Below are 14,893 nucleotides of genomic sequence, written 5' to 3'. Positions count from 1 at the left end.
AATTAAACTTGTCATTGCATGCTTTGCCAGGATAGAATAAAAGTTGCTGAAACAAGCAGTTTCACATTCCTGCGCGTACGCATATGCCATTAACTTTAGAAAATGTTATCTAACATTACACAACAGTTCGGAGTAAATGCAAATAACCATGACTCGCAAATATGCATGAAATTAGCCGACTTAAAGAAAAATCGTTATGCATTACACCAACGTAAGATTTGGCAAATAAACGGAAGCGGATAAAAAAATAAAGAAATTACTATTCATTGGATTGATTACAAGTGATTGCACGTGTAATTTCTTCTTTTTTACGTGTGCAATGTGGGGTTGGCCCCAATTTTGAAGAAATGATTTGGCTCAAACATATTAGTAATGACTGCACGACGAAATAACTAAATTGCTTTTGAAGTAATAGTATTGTTTACTCAACAATGTGAAATCTAGTGAAAACGGCGGCAAAAACACCGGGCAGACATCTCGATCGGATCTAGTGTCGTAAAACAATCGATTATATGAAATAGTTGATTGTTAGTAATGTTCTTGATTAGTGGTTGTTGATATCTACATCTATTTTATAGAACTTTCGTTCATAAGAATGACGGATGCTAAATATTTGTTACAAGTTTTAAAAATTAATACAATCAAGAATATTCTGATTGTAAATAATTCCTTTCATTTTGGAGAAATCTTTCATTAAATCATATTGCATATATATTTCAAAAACCTGCCAATAAATATTTTATAAAAATACGTATTCAAAACTATAAATACATACATATTTATATCTGGTTGTGGAAGCCGAATTTTATCTCAAAACAACCCAACACTTTTGTCACAATGGCGAATAATTTCGTTAATCAATTAATTCCTACGATTTTACTTCCTCACAGAAGTCATGCCAATTTGTATGCTAATTTGAAACAAACGAAGAAACAATCAGACATTTTTAAAACCTTCAGTTTTCAGTGTTCTGAAAAGTACGTTACTAATTAATGAGATAGTTTGTAATATTACAAACTAGGTGATACTCGCGGCTTCGATCGCGTGGAAAGCCTATCCCGCCACACATCCCTAAAACATTTTAGCTATAGTTAACTCTTTATAGCGCCATCTGTACGTCGCCAGCGCTATCTATTTAACAAAGCTGATTAATAAATGTAATTATTTCCTATCGGAGCATATAGGATGAAAAATTTATATTAGAAAAATAATATGGTAAAATGTATTGTTTTTAACCGACTTGAAACAGAAGGTTCTGCTGTTCTGACGCGATTTTTTAAACCGCAATTGAGGATGCGTATACACCAAAAATATGTGAGAGTGCTAAACGATAAACATCCAATAATAGTAGCATTACATCAATTTCCCAGTCTCATTAAATGCTGGTGGGAGCAGGTTAACTGAAAGTGACACAGTTGCTTTTCATATGGACACGGCAAACTGATCGCAACTGCACCTTATTGTAAGCGGAGTGGGATCCAAATAGAGTTAGTTACGAGAGATGGTTATTCCTCGGCACAGGACATAAATATGCCGTGCTGTTTGAAGCTACAGACACAGGCTCATCTCGGAACGTGCAATGTCTGCGGATCATTATTGCTGGTTTGACACCTTATGACTATCTTACCACTAGCAAATTCGATATAATACCACCATTCAAATCAGCTGTTAGTATTTTGGCAGAACGTCGCAAGCGCAGCGGATGCCTCCGTCTCCGATCGATGAGCTACGGTCAGGCATTCCTGTTTGCGCAACAGTCACGCTACATGTCATGGATGTTAGATTGAGTGAAATTCAGTCACGGTAATTAAGATTAAAGGATGGAGAAACTGGTTATGAAAAGTAGCACGGTTTTACTAATTTTTGCTATACTTTGGGTCAAAGTTTGGAATGATATTTGTTATAAGGCGGAAATTTAAAAAGGGTCTCATGTTAGACTTTGTCATTAAATTCCAAATGATTTTGCCACTGTTCATAGTACTGTGGGGTTTTAGACAATCAAAATTGACTTACTAACTATTCGACAAATCATATAGCTGTACTTTAAAAAATTAAAGAAGGTTTTTAAGGGTTGCGAGCGCCTAAAGCGCTCAACCAAAATATATATTTGCGCTTTAGTGTGTTGTTGTTGTTAGCTAATGTGTTTGCAAAGACCGGCTACCTTGCAACGCTAACAAACGTAGGGTCATATTAATAAACGAATATTTTAATTGATTCAACAAAACGTTAAGTTGAAATGAGTGAATCGAAACGATACTCATAAATCGATCACGTTCGTGTGAACCATGCGAACTCGAACTAAACGGTCAAAATAACGCTAAAACATAACGCAATGCTCTCTCGCGATTTCTACAAACACTTTCGTTTTCCATGAGACGCGCACGTACGTCCTCGATAGAAGCGCTTTCCAAACGCACTGGAATATTGATTTGACTTGTTGGATGGGCAGGCATTCCTTCAATCCCAAGGGGGTAACTCATAATGCAGTCACATTTCGCTCATGCGCTCTATATAATACTTTATTGTATATCCGGCTTATGATGTGAACTGATGATGCTGCTACGTACTGAAGGAGTTTAGTGCTTAGTCCAATACTCTAGCATAGTGCGGGTCGGCAGCCTTCATATACCTTCCTAATTCTTATGTAGAATTTTCAGTTATGTAGGCTTCCTCACGATGGTTATCTTCACAGTTAAAGCTAGCGATAATTGACAAGTAATTTGGAAATTCAGAGGTGATTTGGCTTTGAAGGTGTTATCAACAACTTCGTTTTGGCAGTCCGTTCTGTTACCATCTAAGTTGCAGTTTGTTCTTAACTTCTTTTCCTTCGTTCCATCAGTTCAGCTTTTGAGTCGAAACTATAATTATATAAGCACCGTTTCTTAACCAACTGTCGCAGTAATGTGTGCTAATGCTCACATGAACAACAAAAGAATTACGCAGATGTCACCAAACGATAAGCCCTGATGTTATCTTGCAACGGTATGTTATGGTATGCAAGCAGTTCACCAACACGGAATCGGGTCTGTACAACAAACGACTGTGAATACTCAGTGTTGTTAATAAGGACTAAAATACAAAATACTAGAACTTGAAGGAAACACGAAAATCTTTGAATGGTTTTAAATGACATTTCACACATAGAATAGACCAAGTCTTGAGGTCAAGCCTATGTGAATTTTTGTAACGCAATTTGCGCCAGACTGAATCTCACAAAGGTTTAATGATAGATACACGGTTTATTGTAAATATATGCCAAAGCTGCAACGTGTTAAAGTATGCTACGACCCCCATTACAGTTAGAAAGGGCAGGTGGAAGAAAACATGCTTTGTGGGAAATATTAACAATAATATTCCTTACTAGTTGTGAACAAAGTTTTTCCCGCGTAAATCATAACCCACGAGATTTTTTACAGCCACGCGACCTCTTCAACAGTAATCGTTATATTTCAGTCAATTTACATAAAAGCGTAAGATACTATTAACCTAGACCTTCTTCAAGGATTGCACTATATTTTAGTAAAAACCATACAAAAATCCGTTCAGTGGATTTTGAGAAAATCGATCATGTTTCGAATTTGTTTTATAATATGCATAGATTATGCATGTTCTAAACACTAAACATTAAGAGCGAGTGAAAGTTGCAATATCACCTAATTATAATATTTAACAACTGCTGTTAGAATGTTTGTAATAAAATCAAATAGGCAATATGAATGTTTCCCACGTTACGGTTTTAACTAATAATATCATAATATAAGCTTCAAATTTGCATAAAGTTGTAAAGTTCCCCGAATGAAGAGGCCGGCTCGATCGAGTTACGAGTTACAACAGCCGATACCAATATACTATACAAACCGCTAATAAATAGTAAGAATACAGACGTATCAAATAGTGTACCTCCCTCTCCCACCTCTGATTATTATATCAGACCCACACAAATGTGATATTGTCAACCTACATAGTCCAAACCATTCAATATTATAATGTACCTTTGTACCATCATATGGGTAAAAAAAATTATTACGAATAAGCTAATAAAAACTCATGATTAGTCAATTTTCGCGCTGGATTCGATTTAGGTCATTAAGTAATCAGCTATTACAAATACCCGATGAGAGTTACAGGTTGCTGATGCATTTGAGGAAGGATATTTCCAGTGGCCTAAACAAATTAAAACACTACTCCTTGCCCTAATACCTTTTCTTTAAGGCAACCATACTCGTTTCTTGTGGCATTATATTTCTACTGGTGGTAGGATATTTGCATCCGCTCGGATATCAACCACCATACACATGGTATTAAAACCAGCCATAATGGCGCTCGTAAGTGTGCCACGTTCTGGAATCAGCCCGTTTATGTCGGGTTCAAACAGCCCGGTATAATTTTGTCGACTTGCGAAGGATAATCATCTCTCGTCAGTCGACATTCTAACTGGATGCCACTCCACTTACCATCAGGTACAGAGGGGTCACTTACAGTATAAAAAATGGATTTTTGTTCGATGGAAATCATTTAACTTCAGCTGATTTGCTTCTTTGCCAGCCTAAATAAAAAAGTGTTCTGGTAAACATGTTGCATATAGTTAGATTGAAAGTGGTTGATACCACAATACTATGCAATTGCGGTTTGAGTGTATGAGTTTTATGACGGTGTTACAAAATATATTATTATTTCTACTTATGCAATACATTGGACATTAGCATACGACCAAGCCCGAATAAAAAATCAGAGCACTTAATATTTCAAATGTATAAATTAATAGGTAAGTACTTCTTTACTATCTCCAAGTCACGGTACAAAAAGAGAAATATATTGGCGCAGTTGCTTTGTTTCTTTCTACAGCGCGGTTAATTTGGTCAGAATTTTGTGCAGTACTTTACATGTGTACCACAAACGGAGAAATACGAAGTCAATGTAGTCACTGATGTTATAAGATGAAAGTATGAAACTCTTATCTTCTCTATATCAAACATGATTGAGAACAATAATACAAAGATAAAATTATATTTTTGTCAAGACTACCACAATCCGATATGGTCTAGTGGCTAGGATACCTGGCTCTCACCCAGGAGGCTCGGGTTCGATTCCCGGTATCGGAATATCTTTTTGGTTTTGCATTTGCCCAGTATTAAAAAATTTGACATTTTTCGGTCGCATAGTTTAAATAATAAATTCTCAGATTGGCAAAGCCGACATTATTTTTCGTCTTAACGCCATCTATTATCGTATACAGTGAACTAATGAAATCCCATACCTTTCTCTTATTATCATGGCGCTAACGAGTGTAAAGTACCTCTAATGAGCCCCGGGTTACATCACAGTGACGACCACTTTTACTCGAACAATTCCGACGCTGTTCTAATTATATAATCGGCCCTTGCGTTTTTTTTTCCAATTAGCTGGCTTGGTAATTATAATTATATCGTAATTCGTAATATACACAGATATAGGTAGCATTTTTATAGAGTTCAGTATAAAATGAACATAATATTGTTTATGGCGATTTTCGAATTTCATATATCGAACGTAGATTTTTTTTATTTTGGCAATTAGTGTTGATATCGACAATTCTGCCGAATTGGTATTTGAATATGGAATACTGAATCTTTCTAGACAGATTACCTTTTTACAATTCAAATAGAAATTGTGTCGTTCAGAACTACGTATTACAAAAAAAATTAAGGCCTTAGCGGAGTATCATTTTCGTTCTATAACTAATTATGTACAATTAGCAAGTAGGTATTAAATCTTATACCAAACGTGCTAAGCTGTTTTTCACACGAATTCTACGTGGCTGTGATTCCACCACAGTCTTCCTGCAGCGTGTCTCTACCACAGAATTTAAATAAAATATGTGCTCTAGAATAGTCAAGCCAGGCGAGTGCACTAAGGCCTTGAAACGAAGTGAAAGTAACTAAAGAACATCTTTACGACGTCATTTACTGAGGAATAGTTTAGTATGAAAGAATTTAGGTATTTCTTTACTGTTGATGAGATATATCGTTGGCTTACTGAGGAATCCTAAGTCTATAATCCTGCAAAATATTTATAAACAGTAGAAACACTAATTGAATTACAAGTTACAGTACAATACTTTATGTATTGTATTGAATGATCACACGTAAGCAAATCATTGCCCTGATCATCACGGCAAAGTGGCTCCACTGCATCTGATGGTAAGTGGACTGGGGCCCAATAAAATGTCGACTGACGAGAGATGATTACCCCTCGGCAGTTGACACAATTATGCCGGCCTGTTGCAACCAGATATACAAAGGCTGATCCCGGAATGCGACACTAAGGGGGCCACTATGACGAGTTTTAACACTTTGTGTACGGTGATCGCTATCCAGGCGGATACAAAATATATTCTACGACCAGCAACTACTTCACAGCAGCAACACACTCTAGAACTTTGTTTAAACACTCTAGAACCTTCTTACTCTGGTCACATGGTTAAAGTTCCCCAATACTCATACCATTCTTGATTTGCCCCACGCAGGTCGTTTGAGAGCTTCCCGTACCCTTTTCGTTCAGTAATTCCCAGGACATTTCTGGTCATATAATCTGACTTGAAGTTTTTAATTAAGGTAAATCAACGATGTTGATTATACGGCCCTCAGAACAATGACAAGCATAGAAGTAACACTATGACATTTGAGTGTACTGTGTCTTAGACAGCAAGAAATTTAATTGTGTTGCGATCCCTTCTGACATCTTATCGATATCGATAGATGCTTTGTCTATCGGCTATGGTAAATTCACAGACCTGCTAAAATAAACACTTTTCGGTCAGTCAACTACAAACCGTTGCAAATTGCTATTTTAGTTAAAGGCTAAAAAAAAATTATCAAAACCCTGATTTGGTATTCAAGTACCAAAAAAAGTCTGGGTATATAAAAGCACTCGGTAAAAAGCTGTTAAATTACAATAAACTATAGAACTACCGGCGTTCTTCGAGCTAAATTTTGTCCAATTTCGTTTGCTATTTACAGCAGTTTCCATGCCTTCCGAAACGTCATTTACTAAACACAAAAATGGTTTTGCATTTATATTATTAAATTAAGAAACTGTTAGAAATTTCGGAAGGAATGGAAACTGCTGTAAGTAACAAACAAGAAATCGGCCGGAATTTCGTCTAGGAGAAAGCCAGTACGCCTTCTGTTCTTTTCTGACTTTCTTAGGCATTAAAAGATACCCAAGAGGTGGGATTTGACAGAAGCTACTAAAATGGGACAGTAAAATTAAAACACAGCGGTATCATTCATGTCACATATGTCTGATAACTTATTTCAATGTTAATAAAACTTTGTCGAAATGCTTAGAGCAAACACGGTGCTGTTTTTTCCAATGCCAATTGGGACGAGCTATGGCAAAGATCCATTTTTGCCTCATAGCATCATCTGTAGGGAATCTGCAATGAAACACATTGTATGAAACACACTATGAAAATCAGATAGTTTCCTCGACCCCAGCCTTCGCGCACGGTTTCCAAGTGGCTTTTACCACTACACCACCGTATATTAAAAGTAAAAGGCAATTTATGCAAAATAGTAAACTACAATATCCAACATCTATGTTATCGAAAGAATATGCAGCACAACACTATTGAACACGACTACGTAAATTGGTAAAAATGAAAAATACTTAATAATGACTGGATCGAATGGCCAACAGCAGAATATAATATGACTACAGCATAATAAAGTATAATTAATAACACTTTTTGCACTTATGTACAGGGTTTAAGCAAATATATTAGGTTTTTTGTTTACTCACCGATGGAAGCTGATGATTTCAGTTTCATTTTCTTTACGAGAAGAATGAGATTTATACCCCACAATAGCGCAGGCCATTGCTTGTTCCTAGGGCTATATTTTACTTAAACAGCAATGTGTATTTATTAAAATTAACAACAATAATTTTACATAACATGTAGCCAGTTTAGAAAAGTACGCGCTGAAGTATAACGTAACTAAATTGTGTGAGCGCGTTTGTGACATTGTTTTGAGATTGGCAAGTTGGAACATTTGACATTTTATTTGCTTTTTAATTCGGCATCATAAAGAGGACCAAAGGTAACCATTTGATTATTTTAAAGTGTACGCAAGCCGACCTTAGCAACATAATATTTGTCTCGTTCTTTTCAACGGTTTTGGCCTATTAGAAAAAATAGGATAAGTATATGAGGGTAATTTAGATTCCTTCTATGCTTGTTCTTGTTCTGAGATACGGCCCGAACATCGACCGCTGTCGCCATGACAGTCGAATAAAATGCATTTATTATTTAAAAATAAGTTAAATAGTATATACTTATTACTAACGTATGAAATGAAATGTTTTTTTTAATTCACAGTTGAAGTATAATTTGTATATTGTCTAAAAACACAGGAAGGCATTCATTGTAGTGCAAATTTGTTCGGACCACCGTATTGAATCTACGAAGATATACTTTCGCATACGAACATGTCTATGTTTTGTACACAGATTTGCGAGCCGGAATGTCTGTTTGTAAACTAGTTTCGGTCTAGTAGTTATCGGTTGCTATCGTAACTAACTGAAAGGTAAACGCTGTCTTACGTTTTATTACCAGAAAACGAGCTGGCTTGCAATTTGCCCGTCGATAGTTACCAGATAGTAACATAAATAGGAAAGTTTGTGGAATTTGTATGCTTGATAGAATGTAATAAAGAAACCGCTAAATGGATTTGAAGGAAACTTTGCACACAGAGCACATTGTAGATTACCTAAGCGATTTTTAATCAGACACACAGTGGCGCATTTATTTCTGAAACATGGATAGCACAGCAAAATTAGAAGATACGACTTATGATTTTTTGTTTTAAAAGCGATATTCCAAAGACAATGAAGACATTAGTAGCATAGAGGACAAGCTCGTAGAAAGAATAGACACATGGCACGAACGTGACATTGCACGGTGTACATACTCACCGATACACATCTTGCTTCTGTTTTAGTGGCAACGTAGTATTACGGAAATGAAGGCCCTATGTTTGACTCCCAAAACGAAATACGCAATAAAATAATACTCTGGTTCAAAGACGAGTACAAAAATTTAAAAAAGTTAAAAGTCGAGTAAATAAATATATACAAAACCCGCCACTAAAAACTACAATAAGTGGTAAAATTTACTGTCATACCTATAAGAATGTCGCAAAGCTATGCTTAGTTAAAACACAAATTTACTCGATCAGTTGTAAGTCCAAACCCGCCATCTTGCCTTTTAATAAGGTTTAAACTAGGAACCGGTAATGTTTTTGACAGCTATTTAAACAATTATAAACACCTTTTAACGCTAAAACAAGTTTATAAGTAAGACTGATTATGTATAGGACCTGTCATCTGCCTATTTTACTTACCATAATGTTTCACACAGGAAAGGGAGGTCGGCGCATGCGTGAATGAACCAGTAAATGCAATAAAAGTATGTTAGTGTATGCAATGTTGCATGAATCAGTCGTAACAACCGTTTGACCGATATACTTGACCTGCATTTGAGAAATGTTTGACATTGATTCGACGCATTTTTCCAAGCAATTATGTAGTTTATAAACACATAAACCCATATACTGCTGTATGCTAAAATACAGGTCTTGTATTGTGGATTATAGCTAGAAAACTCACTCTTAAAAAACCCTGATCATTCCATAATAATGACGATCATATTATTTTGTTCTTCATCTATTAAACGCAAAGAACACAGCGATACGGATTTAAAAAAAAACTGTAGGATTTTATATACTTTCCATCCTATTCTTTGATTTAAATATTCGAAATTTAAAAAAGGAACGTAGTTATAAGAACTTTTTTATGTCAAATTGTTTCTCAACGGAGTTCACCGCGACGTCTATTTGGCAAAAATACAAGCAGGATCATTATACGCAGTAAACAACTAATTAAATCAATATTTTTTGCTCGCTCTAGTTCCGCCTATTTCGTCTCTTTGTTAGAAGCGTGAACGATTGGCCGAAGATATAACAGATAAAATTGCGGCTTGTTGCAGCGTAATAACTGTGCCTTGTGTAAGAATGTATACTCTGTGGTTACTGGTTTGGCGCGAAATGGTCAGTTTTTTATAGTTTTATTCACTTTAGCCAAAGGAAGCATTTTTCATAAAGCCATAAAATTGAGTTTTATTGGCACGCGTAAGTTTTTTCTATATCTATAATTCGGTGTCTGGTTGGGTTAATCAATTATTCATAGACATTTAATAATTTGCCGTTTTATTTACAAGATCCCATAAATTAAATTTAACAAGACATAACATAAAGGTATACCGTATAAAGGAATAAAAATCAACGCATAGCACACACATACACACATCATGCCTTTATTTTCGACACTTTTCGTCGTCTGTGTTCCTTTCCATGATGTTATAAGAGGCGAACGTATCGCCATATGACATATTCGATACAAATTCCCGACTCCAGGCTAATACTGAAAAAAAAAAAACAATGTAAAATTTTCCCAAGCCGGGATTCTAACCAGAGACATTACAGTGGAAGTCATATCGCACACACAACACAATAATAATGACGTCACCAAGGCAGTCAGTCCTTATTTAATTTATTTTTTAATTCTCTAAAGGAATAAGTCATACAGCCTCATGTTTAATCTTTAACAAATTGTAGCGTACCGTTTATAAGGAATAAGCAAAAGTATCGAACATACAGTCTATATAACTTGATGTTCCGTCTGTAACATTCTTGCCATGGATTTCTGACAGAAGATTCTCGAATGAGGTTAAGTTACGTTGTCAGTTAACACCTATTTGCGAAGCGTTGTTTAAACGCAAGACAACCTTGTTGGGTCGCGTAGGACGAGCATTGTGTTAACTTCACACCCACTCCACTAAAATATGAATGATGGAAGGTTTTATTGTTTACTATTGTTAAAGGTAGTTTGTTATGCTTCCTTATATTACAGTCTGCTTAGGTAAATGACAATGCTACGTTAACAGCGTCAAAGGGCCGCGTGCCAGGTTGATTGGAATTAGAAAGACATTAGAGTTATTTGGCAATAGGCGTTTCTCTCGTTTCGAGTGCTGTTAATATTACATGTAAATTGGTTGGTATGGGACGGCGTCGTAAACTAGTTCTACCTATAGTGATTATTGACGAATATTTTTTATATAGAGAAGGTAAAGAAATCAGATCATACAACGTACGACGAAAATTATTTTGATCGGTTAAACATTTTGTACGACAACTATTTAATGATTTCTTACGCATTGGACATTGAAATAAAATTTTACAGATTTTATCTCGATTTTTATATTATAATTTTCTTCCTACGTTACTAAGACTTTACAGCCTTCATGGTCAAGGGCAGGTGTTAGTTATCCGAATAGTCATAGTTACAATATTTACCTACATTTTACAATTATAAAAAATTGTATAATTATAGAATTGAGTCAGCATGGTGGACTAAGGCCTAAGCCCACTCAGTAGTAGAGGAGGCCCGTGCAGCAGTGGGACATTATACAATACAGGGCTGATATTATTATTATAATAAATATCATGAGATGCTGGATTCCGAGTATATGGCCTCCCATCCTACACGTTAACACCACGAAGGTCAAAGTAAAATGGCTAGTCAAAGTATTTTCACATGCATTCTTTTAATGAAACCACAACCAGTTGAGAGATAGTATCTCGTACCTGCTCGGACAGGTTGGTAACAATTCGTCGCGGCCGCACCTCTAGGCTCGGCTGTGATTGGGAAATGATCTCTCGCATATCTGAGTAACATGTTTTTACCAGACTTCTGAAGGGTAATGGTGTATGTACTAGGTAATTTAGACGAGACGAGCAAGTATTTTTTTTTTATTGCTTTGATTGACGAGACTAGCTTGCCGTTCGCCTAATGGTAAGCGTTACGTATTGTTTGGTATTCCACTGCGCTCGCCATCCTGAGACATGAGATGTTACGTCTCATTATGACTAGTAGTTACCTACACTGGCTACAATGTCTGGCAACAGTGACTACGCACTGCTGCTCGCAGAGATAGACATTGCCGTGGTACTTACTCAGGCGGACTCTCACATATGAAAGACCTACCAGTAAAAAACCACTTGTAAAAATTATAACACACATACTCAGGCCTTTAATCTCCGAAGGGGTGGGCAAAGACGATACTATTGCACCCAGATTCTTCGTGCACATGCTGTTCCGTAATGTGACAGGGACGAGCCTATCGCCATATCGGGCACAAATTCCAGACTCCGGGCTGATACAATAGAAAAACCCAATATCACGGACTGATCGGATTGAGCAAAAGCTATATGCTATGAATTGTGTAGTATAGAATATGTGACAGCCTCATATCCGCCGTAACCCTCGCGCTCAGTCTCCACACCGGATGAACCCATACATGAGGGACATTTGTCGCGGCCCTAGGCATACAGTTCAGAACTTCAGTGTGTATACATAGTTGCCAATTCACATTGAGGCCTATAAGAGCTCGCGAACAGTTCCTAGCCTTCTCCCATCCTAAGAGGGTCCCTTCTCCTTCCACCACACTTCCTTCCCTAGATATTCCCAACTTTCTTCAAGGTTCTCGCAGTAGCTTAGCGTGGTATTCCAATAACCCATTCGCAGGTTTCTCGTGGTGTGGACTGCGGAGTCCAATACAAAAAAAATACCCTCCATGGAGGCTGCATCAGACAACATCCTTGCGTATCTGGCACGCACTTGTCAGCTCTCTGCCAGCACGTATTAGCATTACGCATGCGCTAAGGTAAGTAATCGTTTAAACATCTAAGCAGAAACTTAGGCGATATACACGTGTAATCTAGTGTGATTGGAGATTTGTACTTATCGAGTCGTTGGTCATATGAGAACATATGGGATATGGATTGCGGGTTCCTGGGTTCGATTCCCAGGTAGCAACATTTTAAGTTTTCAGTATAAGTATGGAGCCCTCAAAGATAGTAGAACTTAAAAAAAAAACTAAAAAAACACGCTTTTATTGCTAATCGAACTAAAAAGGAGAAAATCATTTCTCTTTTACAGCGGATCTATAAAAGAATTTATTAATCCTGGCGGTCCTAATAAGGATAATGGGAAACTCTTATCAAATTATTGCATTGTCGTCGGTCCTTGATACGTGTGTAAAGTTTCAAATTAATCAGATTTCTGGAAATTGGTGAAAATTGAGCTCAAAGATTCCGTTACATACATACATACAACCCAAGCTAATAAGAGAGTGTTAAAAAAGCGTGTTAATGACTAATCTGTAGTAGGATTTGAAATTATTGACAGAGAGTCGAACGCAGGTCTTCACGGTTCAAAACGTTCCTCTAAAACCAATAAGAATTACACTTAATAAAATAACCGAAACACAAACTTGGCTAACCTTAGAACTGACCTTACGATTACAATGTTTGACGAAATACTGATCATCGCTTTAGTAATTTTGCACCTTAACCTCAAATAAATAAGAATTATAATTGATCAACTTTATCATGGTATCATTTAGAATGCTAAAATCTATTATGTACTTTAAACTTCAGATATAAGAGATATAATTGTCTGGCAAAGTATCATGGTATTGAAAAAGAGTTTACACCATTAAAGATGGCCTATTGATTGAAGTATACGAAATTGATTTATCAGTAAATATTAAATAAATACAAGTTCTTCAATGGAATAATTGGTAGGTGAAGTAATGTCGGAAATTATATTTAAACCTTTTTTATTGAAGGGACAACGTGCAAGTCATGCGTAAAGTATTCTCTGCATAGTATTGCGCAAGAAATTTCTGATTCCCAATTTAAAAATGACATAAGGTAGTACAACAATTGCCATAACAAAAACCTTTCAGATGCGTTTAACCTTGACGCAATATTTATGGTATAGCATTGACGTATATTCTATAACAAACGTCAATATAAACTATTTGTTCAAAACCTGGAGTTAGAACTAGTGTTCGCTGCAGCGTTAAAACATCAATCGACTAATCAAACTTTAAACATGCAGTACTAAAGCGGTTTAAATTGAGTATAAGTAAAATGGCAATCAATACAATGCAGTACACTTTAGTTAAAAACAGTGAGTGTTAGGCACGCCAGATCTAGTACATAGTGTACAATAGATATCGATGATAAAAGTTCTGCACGCTTTAAAATTTCCAGAAGATAGCTAGCCGCGACGGTTACAATAAAACTAGCTTGCGGAAGATTACTTCACCGAGTTTTCTTGTTAATCTAAACCCGCTATATGCTATAACCGCAACCTCTAATTTACAATACTAGAAGAATAACTGACGTACGAAATTTTATTTTAATTAGTTTCAGAGAAGTCAATGAACATAAAATTGACTTTATGAATCATTCTATGTATTTGCAGGATATTCAAAAATATGGTCCAGTCTCAGAACAAGAGGTCCAGTGTCACCATTTTAATCATTTTATGATTTATTAGGTTATGTATCAACATTATCCAATGTTATAATTTAAACGATGCTAATTTAGAGACTAGATAAGCGTTTTTTTTAAATTAATAACATTTTTTGTTTCATTTAAGAACGTGAGATATCTGATCCTACATTTTTCGGTTGATATATTTTAAGCTGTTTGTCAAAAATTCAAAGATTTGAAACCAAACACATGATTTTTCTAAAAAATAAATTTTCCTTGCAATATAATTTATGTACCAGCACACAATACAGAATACTACTATGTTATAATATTAAAATAAATATCTACTTACAAGAAACAAGCTCGTTCGGTGATCAAGCGACCTGTAAAAAAAATACGTTAACAGATGGCGCTAAATTAAATTTTGCAGCTATTGCAAAACAATAATTATATCTCATTGAATGTAAATAATCAACAGGGCGTTTTGAGACGTGGGCATACTCATTGTT

General features: G+C 35.9%; 1 protein-coding gene and 1 non-coding gene across 5 annotated transcripts in view; one reads left to right on the top strand and one right to left on the bottom strand.

The window, feature by feature from the left end:
• The window catches only part of LOC115448818, a 78,578-nt gene that overhangs the window by 43,348 nt on the left and 20,337 nt on the right, over positions 1 to 14,893 (bottom strand). For 3 of the 4 annotated variants that reach the window (XM_037444500.1, XM_037444507.1, XM_037444510.1), the window contains exon 2: positions 14,737 to 14,767. The exons of the other annotated variant lie outside the window; for it this stretch is intronic. The gene's annotated coding sequence lies outside the window, so the exon portion shown is untranslated. The remainder of the gene's footprint in view (positions 1 to 14,736; positions 14,768 to 14,893) is intronic. 4 annotated transcript variants of the gene reach the window in all.
• On the top strand, positions 5,031 to 5,102 carry Trnae-cuc. Its single transcript has one exon. It is a non-coding gene; the product is annotated as a tRNA-Glu (tRNA).

The sequence above is a fragment of the Manduca sexta genome, chromosome 5 (assembly GCF_014839805.1).
Source record: "Manduca sexta isolate Smith_Timp_Sample1 chromosome 5, JHU_Msex_v1.0, whole genome shotgun sequence".
In the NCBI taxonomy this organism is placed as follows: Eukaryota; Metazoa; Arthropoda; class Insecta; order Lepidoptera; family Sphingidae; genus Manduca; species Manduca sexta.
Note: the sequence above shows the minus strand (reverse complement) of the source record. Positions and strands in the feature narration are given on the sequence as shown.